The sequence below is a fragment of the Equus caballus genome, chromosome 18 (assembly GCF_041296265.1).
Source record: "Equus caballus isolate H_3958 breed thoroughbred chromosome 18, TB-T2T, whole genome shotgun sequence".
In the NCBI taxonomy this organism is placed as follows: Eukaryota; Metazoa; Chordata; class Mammalia; order Perissodactyla; family Equidae; genus Equus; species Equus caballus.
Window position 1 is genome coordinate 42,245,867 of NC_091701.1, and position 13,013 is coordinate 42,258,879.

The window sequence follows — 13,013 nt, forward strand, 5'->3', positions numbered from 1 at the left end:
GTTTAGGCAAGGGATCTGGACAATAATGGATGGGAGGGCAAGGCTATGTGAACAATTGAGTTTTGCAATCCAGAGAGCCCTGTCGACCACAGCTCCATAAATTCAGATAAGTCACTTAAGAACAAGGAGAAGAAACAAAGCGATTAGCCCAGGACAGTGCCAATTTATGGCTGCTGTCCTAGAATAATTGTAAATAGTGCCTCATTACTCTTAAATATCCCAATTTGGGTTCTGTATTATCTGGGTGCCCTATTAAAGACACCATTTACAAAAATGATCTTCTTACTGAAAAATGGAGGCAAAAAAATTGTTTGTATGTAGAAACACAATGTAGATAGCTAAAATAGATTCTGCTCAGTAAAGAACTATCCCAGATAAATTGGTAATAAAAGGTACAGTATTAGAGAAATGTGGACCCTTTTTTAATTGCTTTCTTAGTTTCTTCATCTTTGTGTGGGCAAGAGCGGTGGTGGTAGGGGGCATAGTGCACTGTGTGAAATTATTAAAACCTCTTAAAAGGCCTTCAGGGGCCTCTAAGTAAAGATTTCATACAAAGTAGTAGTATTATGACTTGTTATAATTGATCAAAAGGTCTTAAAAAGCAATAATATAGATTCAGTTGAAAGGTCTCTGAGCAAGAGATAGTGAGGGAAATGGGAGGGGATAAATTTATGAATGGCTGTGAAACCATCTCTTCAGTCTCGTGAAGAATATAGAACTGGTCTCTGTGGGACAGAACATACAGATACACTTGCACACACCCGCAATGACCAAAACCCAACAGGTATATCAGGATGCAACGAGAAACTCAAACTTTTGTTTTGCGTTTTTTGTCTTTATTTGAGGGAATGGCAGCAGGTTCAGTGGAGCATTTTTGTGTTAGAAAATTGTGGCAAGGAAGAGAAACCTTAATTGCTTTTAATTCTTTGCAGAGAACGCCTTGCTTTGCCTTTGAGAGTGGGCTAAGCTAATTGTCCTACCAGATCGATGCGAGATTGAAGAGTCGATGGTGGGTGCATTTAGAGCCTGGAAGCAAAGGATGGAGGCTGCTCCTTGAAGCAGAGAGGCACGATGGTGAGCCTTTGGCTATTTCAGAGTCTTGCTGGCATCTCTTTAATATCCCCTGGTCATTCTGTAAATCACAATCAGCATGGAGACCACTTCACAACACTCATTTTATTTCTCCTTTTTTGTTTATTGCTGAAAAAGGCATGAGAACCTTGCGAATTATAACATAAGAAGGCCTAAAATGATGGTGATTTTGTTCTTCTTCATCCAAGAGGTAGGAATGAGCTCAGAAAAGGGTGACACGAGGAGGGGCAGAGGGAGGCCCCGTTTATTTCCTTGTAATGGCCCCAGTCTAAGTTCCCTTTTATCCATTTAGGCCCACACGACAAGTTCACCCTGGAAATCTCTTCAGCTTGGCTGCGTGCAGATGTAATCGGACCTGCTCTGGGCAGTCCTAATTGCAAACACATTTCTCTCCCTCCGCAGCCATTCCTCAGCAGGCAGTGGTCAGAGCTTTGCCAGGGTTTTCTGGCATCATTTTCCTGCTTTGTTTCCAAATCCGCATTTTTCTATGAGAAAAGATGTATGAGAGATTGTAAACAGGATAATTATATGGCAATATGATTTCCAATGCAGGCTTTCCTTGTAGATTATTTCGAATATGTAGGGGTTTGTTTTGGTGTGTTTCTTTTTTCCACTCCGCCTGTGAGTCAGGGAGATAAAATGTTGTTTTGAAAGCACAAGTATATGGATCCACTAGAAACCTCCTATGGTGTTAAGACGTTTTATGAAAGATTATTGGGAGAAATAGCAAACAAAAGAGGGAGAAGGGAGGAAAGAGTAGGTTCACGAGTCTCTGGCATTCGGCTAACATTGCTGTGGACGTGGGGTCTAGACAATGTGTCCTCTCCTTTCTAGAACAGCATGGAGAAGGGAGAAAAACAATGCACAGAGAGCTGCAAGTTCAAAATATTACGAAGTTACAAAGTTATCCTGTCTGAGATGACAATGTTTGGGGTGCAGGGGAGGGCGTGGTGTAGGGAGGGTAGCTGTTTGAATCTGATTCTTTGGAAGGACCGGTCCTCCTGTCCTTCCCTTATGCTTTCGCTAAACTTTGCACTGCAGTTTGTAAAGTCAGATGGTTCTGAATCTAAGGATGGGTTGGAGTAATGTCAAACACATGCTCATCCTTCAAATTGCATGCAGAGACAGCACATTTATTTATTTTGGTGCGTAATATCATATGATTTGTGGCAGTTTGAGCTAAGGGGCACATCAGGGTCCCTCCTGACGGCCACACAAGCTGTGTGGCACAACCCGGGCTGCACTGGACACATGGATTTATGGCGTGATTGGTGCCCCTGGAGCTCTATAGCAAAGAAGCCCTGGGACGAGCTGTCTGTTTTTTCACTGATGGTTTGTCTTCTGTGCCTAACATGTTGCCTGGCATGTATTAGGTACTCAATAAATTTTGTTGAAAAAATTGCTAGTCTGCCACCAGAAGATTCAGCTGGTTAATAATCAAAGTCCTCTGAAAAATGAACTATTGATACATTCCCTCCACAGCCAGAGATGCAGGATAAAGTACCATCCTGCCCTCAGGAAGCCACAGTTTAATGAGAAAAACACGACTACAGGAGTTGTGTAAACAGAGCACACTAGGAAAGTCAGGAAAGGTTCCACATAGAGGATGATGTTGGCAAAGCAAACTTTGCATTCTACAGTCCCAGATGTCAAAGAAAATAATGCCATTCCTGATCTTATTATTTCTTTAGTTTTCAGGAAGAGGGGGAGACTGAAACATTGGAACACAAGGATAACTCCAGATATATTAGAATCTGTTCTTGTTTTAAATGATGGAAACTACCATAATCTTCTTACGTATCTCATTCAAATGTAACAAGTTCTCTTTCTGAAGAATTCTTCCTTCGGATATTGTGGGACAGCCTCATGCTGAAGAGTCGGGAAATCCTAGGCTGATACTCATTAGTTGAGTGGTCTTGAGAACATTATTTATTATGTCTGCTGATCCCTTAGCTATAAAATGGGGATAGTGTATGTCAAGTAACCATAAATGCCATCCCCTCTTTCACTATCCTCCACCTGAAGGCACATTTTATATGATGAAGTTTTTGTAAATAACCTACTTAATTTGGGGAATGGTTGATAACCTTCAAATGTCAGTAAATGCTTCAAAGATTCTTAGACAGCTAATCGTTTGCCTCTTAATCTTCTCAAACCTAAACAACAGCAACACTATTTCTTTTTCAAGAGCTTCCTGAAGGAGGCATGTAGTGAGACTCAAAAACATCAACCTGGACTGTCAATGGTTTATCTTAGTTAGGAGAATCTTAATACTATCAGGGACCACATCAACAAGTGTTAAATGACAATGTAAATTTTTGTCACCAGCAGTATTCTTCAGGCACTCCATTTATTACATTAGCAAGGCAAATGAAATCTTTCACAGACTATTTTAAAAATTAACCATATTATATAAGTTTATTTTTTCATTACTACTAATTACATCTTCATTTTAAAAGTTCTTAACTACTATGTCTAATTTCACTCTAGGAGCAATTAAAAATTTGCCAAAGATGTAGGAAAGTACATTTGAAGGAAACACTTGAAAGACGCTCAGCAATCTCTATTACCCACATAACTAGCGGCAATAGGAAAACTCTGATCAATGACATTTTAGTTGATTCCCAGGACTCATTTATAGCAATTCAGTTGAATTTACTTCAACTTTCCTCCTAAACGACTTTCCTCATGGCTGCTAAGTAACAAATTCTCTTTCTTAGTCCGCTGGTTATGTCATTAATTATCATCAATATTCCGTGCCCCCTCCCCCCCAGATAAAACAGAGTAGGAAGGGAAATCAGAGCTTTATGTAATTAGACCCTGGCTAATACATTGGCTCAATAGCTCAGCTATGACTAATTCTACAGTTAATTTTAAATTATCCATCCACAGATAATGCATAAGGCAATAATTATAGAGTGTTTATTGTGCGACATCTGCTTTGGTAGGTACTGAGAAACAAAGACGAACAGGACTATAACCTCCCTGAAGACATTTTTTTCACTACTGTATCTATCCTCAGCACCTAGGATAGTGTCTAATACGTTGTTGAGTCTCCATAAATGTGTATTGAGTGAATAAATGAATAAAGAAATGACAACATGGTTCTTTCCAATGTTGTCACAGTTTAGGTGGGGAAATTGACATGCACACTGTTAATTCAGTACTGCACTGCCCATAGTGGTCTCCTTCCACCCCCTCTTCGTGATTGCCAGACATCCTTTCAACCACCTTACAAAGTCTTTTTTAAATTACAGAGGAAAACGGAAAAAGATTTAAAGTAAAAGAAGCTTGGCTTTAATTTTCTGTTCCACTACTAACTGTGTGACTGCGGACAAATTATTTACCAATTTTTATCTCTAGTCTCTGATTTATCAAATGGAGGTAATAGTACTTGCCATGTAGTGTACTCTAGACAATTAAATGACATTATATAAAACCTCTCGCCCAGGGTTTGTCACATACTAATTATTTAAGTAACTGTGAGTTTCCCATTTTGATCCTTTTTTTCTCTTCCTCCCTCTAGCTTTGTCTCCCAGACTGCATTAGCCTTTCCTTGGGATCATTGTCCTTCTAATCACTCTAAACCAGTGGTTCCCCACCATGGCTGACTTCAGCATCACTGGGCCCAGCCCAGCCCTATAGAATGAGAATCTCCTGAGTGAGTCTAAAAATCCATAGGAGGGTCACTCTCACCCCAGCTGATTCTGATCAGCCGTGTTTGGGAACCACTGCTCTCTACCAATCAGATGTTGCTTAGGGCAGTGGTTCTCAAACTTGAGCGTGTATTAGAATTATCTGAAGGGCTTGGTAGACTATAGATTGCTGGGTCTCACCCGCAGAGTTTCTGGTTCAGTAGATCTGGAGTGGGGCCTCAGAATTTGCATTTCTAACAAGTTCCCAGGGGGTACTGATGCTTCTGGTGCAGGGACCACACTTTGAGGTCTTGCTTTAAGGTCTTGCTACTCAAAGTGTGATCTGCTTACCAGCAGCATCAGCATCACTGGGGAGCGTCTTAAAATGCAGAATCTCACACACCATCCCAGGTTTACATTAAAGTTTGAAAAGCACAGATTTAGGAAAGAGCTTCATAAAGGGAGATTTTAAAATGGAGGTTCCTGGGCTCCATACACTAGAGATGCTGATAGAGTCCAAGAAGCTGCATTGTAATAAGCTCCCCCATGTCCTTCAGATGCATGCAATTCCTGAACCACACCTAGAAAAGCACTGCTAAGCTGCCGAATCAGTAATGGTGCTTGCTATGAGTATGCAACATTCAGCCTGGCCAGCCTTGCTACTTGTCTTGCTGTAACAGGGATCCTACCAACCAGGCAATCACATTGCACTTATTTTTTTTCTAGGGATCAGTCAAAGAGATTGTATGTGCTCCTCAGCAATCTCATCATGCCTTGTTAGAATAAGATAAGGATTGAATGAATTCATTTCGAAGACAGAAGTCAAGTTTGGAGAAGAATGTCCGAAACCATTACTTAACATCCATTAGTCAAGCCTATCTTAATCATGAGTAACAGAAACCCACTCTATCTAGCACACACACACACACAAAATGAAAAGGTGAGTTTTCTGCAAAGATACAAGGTATCTAACAAAACACAAGGGAAGGAAGTACAATCGGACCTCATCTCTGGATGGTCCAGAATTGAGCTTATTCTCTATGGCAGATTATATTTTCCCAAAATGGCCACAACAGTATTTTACATCCCACATGCTCTTCCTGAGCCTTGCCACTGCTACACCAAAATTTGAAATCTATGCCCTCTTCTCTTGAAACTGTGTGTGCCTTTGTGACTGCCTTAACTAATACAGGACCATGATAGGAGAGTGTAGATGACTTGTGAAGCAAAGTTATGTCATAAGAGTTGATACGGCTTCCACCTGGCTCTCTCTGTTGGAACTTGCCCCTAGAACTCTTAGCCTCAAGAAGTCCAGCTGTCCAGAAGCTGCCAGTGGGATAGACTACTTGGAAAGACCACACGGAGATAGAGAGAGATGCCCATGGAGCTCCATCTGTTCCAGCCCCCAGCTGTTTGAGTCTTCTCAGCCCAGGAACCAGACATGTAAGGAAGTCATCAAGATGATTCCAAGGGTTTTGTCTGACTGCAACCACATGAGAGACTCCAAGGAGAAGCACTCAGCTAACCCCAAAACTGTGGGAGAGATTAACAATTGATTGTCGTTGCTTTACATCACTATGTGGGAGTAGCAATTGGAATAGTCTTGCTGTTTGTCTAGAACCCTGTGATTTTACCCCTCTGCTTCTCTCTGCACATCTGCTTTATTCTCCTCGTTCTGTCTGCAGACAAGGCTCATGCATTTGTCCATGTACACACAACAATATGGCTGTTTGGCCAGACTACATGTGCTACAGAACTACTTCTTAAACCTTAATGTGCAGAGGAATCACCTAGAAATATTGTCGAAAGTCAGATTTGGATTCTGTAGTTCTGTGGTAGGACCTGAGAGTCTGCATTTCCAACAAGTTCCCAGATGACGTTGCTACTGCTCTATGGACCTCTAGACTTACCTGTGCCATTTCTCTCTCTCTGCCTCTCTTCTTATCTTGAATCATTTGAAAACAAGATGTAGACCTCATGACAGTTCAGCAATAGACCCTACAGCAAAATTTTTCTGAGAACAAGGACATTCTTCACATAATCAGGATATGATTATATATGCCAGAAACTTAATTCATTAAAAAAAGCCTTTTCTAAAATATAGTCCATATTCAAATTTCCTGATTTGTCTCGGAAGTCTTCCAGAGCACTTTTTTCCGTTTCAATCCTGGATTCAGTCAAGGATCATGCATCTTTGATATCCTATATTCTAGAATAGTTGTTCTACCTTTTGTTGAAATGTCTTTTTTGAGATTGTATTCTTGGAAAGTCCAGGACTGTTGTCTAATAAAATGTCCCACAATCCAGATTTGATTGCTTCCTCATAAATATATTCAAATTATACATTTTTTTCAAGAACACTTCATAGCCACCAGTTCCATACTTCACATTGCAACACATCAGGAGGCTCATGATATCACTTTGCCTCTTTTTTTGGTGATTTTAGGTAACATCACTTAATTATGGTGGTGTTTCTTGTGCTCTATTTTTAAGTGCAAAGAGATTTTTTTCAAGAGGGGCCCCAGGTGACTTCCCCTCTCATCTCATTGGCCAGAACAGATCACATGGTCACCACTTATGCACTCAATGACAAAGGAGAAGGATGTCCTGTGACTGGATTAGAATAATCATGATTCCATCCATGCGGATGAGGAGAAACCCAGCCTCCCTGGAAATGAAGCTTTGTCAACCTTAGGAAAGTTGACAAACAAAGGGAGCTATTAGCCTAGAAGAATGGCATTTGGGTAGACAATCAAGAGTGCTTGCCACACTTACCTAACATTACAGAGCTAGTTAGAAGAAAAACTGCTCTCTTATTCCTATTCCAACACGGCATGCTGCCTCGGCAGGAGATTAAGGATTTATTGCTTATAAAATACTTTATAGGCCTACTGTGAGAAATCCAATATTTATTTGCCTTGAAAGATAAAAACAGAAATTTATTTTTTCTTATTTTCTTTACAGCTTTTCTTAATCCATGATTTTTCACAGTATGACAATGATATAGCCACATATATCCTGTGCAAAAACCCCACATTTTTTCCTTACAAAATAGGCCAATAATTTACACACGGAATAAGTTCATGGAATGTAAATACTATAGTTTTAAAGCATTTTCCACTCTATTATTCTTTTTAAAAGTTCTAGAGGTAGAAAATCAAAGGATTTCTAACTCTCTCAGGACAAGATGCCAAAACTGTGGATGCTTTTATGAAGTTTAACAGGACTATTAGTAATGGTCATCCAAGCCTCTGGCATCTGCAGAATTGGGTTGGATATTCGCAAATGTAGTTTTCTTATGAGAATTCCGGCACTTTGGAATTTTGTTCCAGCTGGAAACTAGATATGAAAAACATTAAGTTGATTCCGAATCTCAGGAAAGACTTGGTTTAATTCTGAAAATCAAATGTAGTGTCTTGGGGCTGTGTACAAGGGTCATTGGTTGTGCCAACCAAGCTGTATTTTTCTCTCACCTGTAGCGTCTATTGTTCGGCACCTTCAGAAGAAGTGGGATAGGCAGCTGTCTACATCCTGTGATTCAAAGAGTCAAAGACAGTTCTTTTACCAACTTGTACAGTGCCTGAAGTTTTTACCATTTGAGTCTTAAAGTCACTCCTTATTCCACTTCCAGAGAAGCTCTCTACCCCCACCCAACCTCATCCTCATCCTCACTGGGCCAAAGTTGTTTCCCCTCTTTGGATCTTTTTAAGGGGCCCCAAAGTTGATTCTGCATAAGCCATAATTACCCCCACACCTCTCTCTTGAGCATCAGCCAGCATTTTAGCAATAGAATTTTAGTTTCCATCGAAACCTAAGCGCACAGAGGCCCCGAGAGCCACGTCTAGAGGAGAGGAGTGCAGTTGTGGGGAAAGGAGAGAACACTGAAGCCGGTCTTTACCTGCTTCACAGTTTTGTCAAAACCAAGCTCCCATTTTTAGAGCTGACCACCTTGTTTTCTACAACCACTAACCTCAATCTTCACCAACTCCTTCTTTCTTTGCTGTAACCTTGACTCCAGTAGAATGGTGCTTGTGATTTATTTAACCTTGTTTCATCCTGAAACAAAAAAAACAGGAGATGGCCAAATACCACAGAGAACTGTGGGGTTATTTTTATATGGGCACCAAACAAGATTTCTACATAGATTTGTCATGTCTTCCATACAACGAATGGGTTTTTAAAACATGGAGAGATTTCTCAAAACTATTATTCCAGCTATTTTGTTCTTTGGCATTTACCCACATACCCCAAGGGAGGTAGATATGAAAAAACAATATTTGACCACGTAGCTATAGTTACAGGCCACAGACAGCCAAGGGAGCAGAAATTTAAAGATGAATGTAATATGCAACTTTGCCCTGATTCTGTCTCCCTGGATAAACCCTACTCACCACTTAAATCTAAATGTTCCCTAGTCCTAGATAATTGACAGGCAGTGGGAGAAGGCAAAATCAAGTAGAAATTGAACAGTGAATAGAAAAGCACCTCCTTTCCAAGAAAATTTCCATTTTATTGTGGAATGATGAAAATGCCCCGTTCTTTTGTTTAGATAAATTCCGATAGTGTTTATGCTGATTTCTCCACAGGGAGAAAAAGAGTCTATTTCTTTGAAAAGCCATTGACGCAAAAAGACTCAAGTTCAATTTGGTTTCATCCTGAAGGTTTGAAGTAAAACAATTCTTTGTAAGGATTTATAAATAAGACATTCATTAATTAAGCTTCACAAGATCACTTTGAAGTGAATACTACTGAATTCATTTAACCAGTGATGAGATTCTGGCAGAGAAATTGAGCAATTAGACTTGTGCAGTAAAGCATTTAAAAGCCTAAAAAGAATCCAGGAGTTACCAATGCCTCATTCTGCATGTTGAATTACTCTCAGATTTGGAATCAGATAGAGCATACAATTGCAGTAGGAAGGGAATTCTGTTGCGACCCAGATAGAGCTGTAGGTATAACCTACACAAACTGCTTAGAGTATCAGTATTTCCCATTTGGAACAGATATCTAATACATGTCACAGCTGCAAGAAGAGGCTTCTGGGAAGTCCGTGAGTGCTTTCAGAGTCCTTTCACAGAACTGAACATCTGCTCTGACCTCTTCTGCAGTTCTGAGGCAACCTCGTCTCCCAAGTCAGTGCTGCTACTAAACATTTCTGATATTAATGGCCCAAAATCCTCTTGGGTATCAAAGGCTTTTCCCCAAGGTCAGCCTAATGATCTAACTTAGACATAACTATGCCTGCCTCTGGTCCTCTCTTTCCATATTCTACCAACATCTATACATGTCAACTCTGTTGGTCCCCAAGTCCAGCCATTTTTTGTGGTCACATCCTTTTCAGTTTTATTCAGGACCTAATTATAGTAATTTTTAATTTCTACATTCACTTCTTTCCTGACTATCTGTCCTTCTGTCTATTGCCAAGATTTCTGTCATTTTGTCATAAAGAACATCTTCACTGTCTGCCCATCACCCATTGGTCCAAGTCACTTCTCCCCTTGAATTTCAGGGTCTTCTCCCCTGATGGCCAGTGTCTCTTATTCTCATCTCCTACTCAGGCAAGCAAGCCATCTCTAGGTGTCCAGAGGCTCAGGCATCCTCCTTTTGCCTCTATGTCTTTGCTACAGTGATATATGCCTCTGGTTTCTTTTTGTGTCTTCAGCATCACCTCATCTACTAACCTTTAATAGATCCTGATGCCCCATTTCTTGTCCATGCTTCCCTTGTACAATTACACATATTAATTCAATGAATATTTATTGATCCGTCCTACGTACAAAGCACCATATGTAACAATACAAGAATAATTTAGATATGCATCCTGAACTTGGGGACCTTACCATCTATAGATGGGTAAGATGTAGAGGGGTAACAGAAATAATTCCAATACACAGAAAGCATTAAATGCCACTAAAATGATATCAGTAAGACGATATGAGAGTTCAAATCCAGGAAAAACTACTTCTAAAAAAGATGAACAAGAGCAGAATAGGAAGAATTCATGGAAGGTGTAGCTTCTTAGCATAGCCTTGCAGACAGATATACCAGACAAAGGAAAGTATTCCAGATGTTAAAACTGTACCAGCAAAGGCACAGAGTGAGGAGGAAACCAGGGGTAAGAGAAACAGGACAAAGTTCGGGCTGGCTAGAAGTTAGAGTATACAAAAGGATGCTTGGGCAAGGAAATATGAAGCCAGGCACACAGCATTGGAATGATATGCTAAAGTGTATAAACTATTGTTTTGAAGCCATTGAAAGCTGTGATGAGGAGTGAGATGCTCTGTGCTGGACTCTAGAAGATTAAGCTGGCATTGGTGCCAGCAAAAACAAGGGGAAGGAATTTTAGGAAACTAATACAAGAAACTACAAGGAAAAAAGCATTGGGAACCTGAACTAGGACAGTGGCAGTAGAATGAGAAGGAAGAAATATATCTAAGAGAGATTCGAAAAGTAGAATCAACAAAAATTGACAACTGGCTGGGTTAGAGAATAAGAAAGACTGGAAAGGAGAAAGTGACTCTAAGATTTTGTAATGGTGCTGGTATATGGATGCACTAGACAGATAGTTGCTCTTTTATGCAGTCAACAGATACTTGTTGAGCACTTACTGTGTGCCCAGAACTAGGCAAGAAGTTGGAGATAGAGTAGTAAATGAAAAAAGTAGACTGCCATGAGGGAGCTGCCAATCTAAAGGAAGAGCTAGATACACAGAGAAAGTGGTAGAGATGCTGTGATAGATGCTGGCTTAGAGTACAGAGGGAGCTCAAGAAAGGGATGGTTAAGTTGCTTTTGGATGGGAAGCTCCTCAGAGACTAGGTTGTGTAAGAGCCAACTGCATATACCATATGCACAACTGTGGAAAAGCTCATCTTCTCTGAGAATATTCCTCTCCCAGTCCTTGGGTGCCTGCATCCCAGCCTCAGTTGAAAGGAATACATGGATCACGCTGCATTCTTTCTTTCGTTGTCCATTGTTACCCAAAAGACGTGATTTCAGTTGCAGTTGTATCAGGTAATGGTATCAGGTGATGTGACACGTGGTGGGGAAAGAAGGAGACCAGCAGCTTTATGTAGTGCAAAGAGCTCTAAATTCAGAGTCATTAAGCCAGACGTGCTCTCTGGTTCCCACATTCACCAGCGGGGTGAACTTTAACAAGTATTTAACTTCTCTTGGCCTTCGTTCTCTTAATCATAGAATAGTGATTTTTTTTAAAAAAAAAATCTACTTTCCTTACATCATATTTTGTTGTAAAGATAAAAAAATAAATATAAGAGCAATCTGCAAAACATAAAATATTATGAGTTATAAAATATTACTAAATATGTCTAAGTATTTCAGTCAAGGTTCCTACAGAAAGCAAATGGCACACTCACGTTAAATTAGAGGAGAGTTAATTTACAAGGAGACTGTTTACGAAGTGCAGGCAGGCTGAAGGGAATAGTGTCGTACTCCAGGGCGGGTAACATCAGAGGAGCTGTTACCATATCTGCACCCAAAGGGACAAGAGGCATGAGTCACTGTAGAAACTGGAAAAGTGAAAGTCCTAGGGGTTGCAGAAGGCTGTCTGTAGGCAACATAGCGAAGAGAAAGCCCAGGAAATAAATATCTTCGTCACGCTCCTCCTTTCCTCCAGTCAGCTTCTAGGGTCCATTGACCAGAGCCAACTAGGAGTCAGAGAGGGAGAGATCCTGGCTCATGTAGTCCATCTAGGTTAGCCTCTGGGATCAGTGAGTTGGGTGGAGAAGGCATCTGGCCCAACATCAGTGGTTTTCTATTAATCTGCTTTATCAAACATAAGAATCACCTGTGGGAGCTTGTTAGCCATGAGCATCCTATGTGCCCAGGACTGCCGTGTTACTGAGCATCCCACAGATTCTCATGCACATGGTTGATGGACCACATTTTGAGAAGATAAAAATAGATAGGTTAATTTCTTGATAAGTTATTAAGTTATTTCAAGGAGCTTAATCAAGTTCTTTTGCTTTATCATGGGGAGACCTTAGAGTAAGTTCAGACTAACCCATCAGGAAAGAAGGCATTCGATCCTCTCTTCCCAAGTGACTTATATGTCCTGGAGACTGCGTGTGTGAGCCACAGGAGTTTGCATTTTTGCTAGGACTCATCACTTGGCATAGTTCAAAGGGACTCTAAGACCTTCCTTTGCTTCTGGTAGGACCCAAATCAGCCCAGAAAACAAAGTCTGGACGCAATGTTATGTTTCCTCATACATTTGTTAGGCAAATTATACAGAACATCACTCCACAGAGAAGAGTTTTTAATTCTTTT

At 40.5% G+C, this 13,013-nt stretch overlaps 1 long non-coding RNA gene across 2 annotated transcripts in view; it reads right to left on the minus strand.

Moving 5' to 3' along the window:
• Nucleotides 1-814: 814 nt before the first annotated feature.
• Nucleotides 815-13,013, minus strand: part of LOC111768838 (uncharacterized) — a 71,186-nt gene continuing 58,987 nt past the window's right edge. For both annotated transcript variants that reach the window (XR_002801425.2, XR_011428501.1), the window contains exons 2-4: nt 8,698-8,783; nt 8,201-8,258; nt 815-1,577 (exon numbers count right to left, since the gene is read on the minus strand). This is a non-coding gene — a long non-coding RNA (uncharacterized lncRNA). The remainder of the gene's footprint in view (nt 1,578-8,200; nt 8,259-8,697; nt 8,784-13,013) is intronic.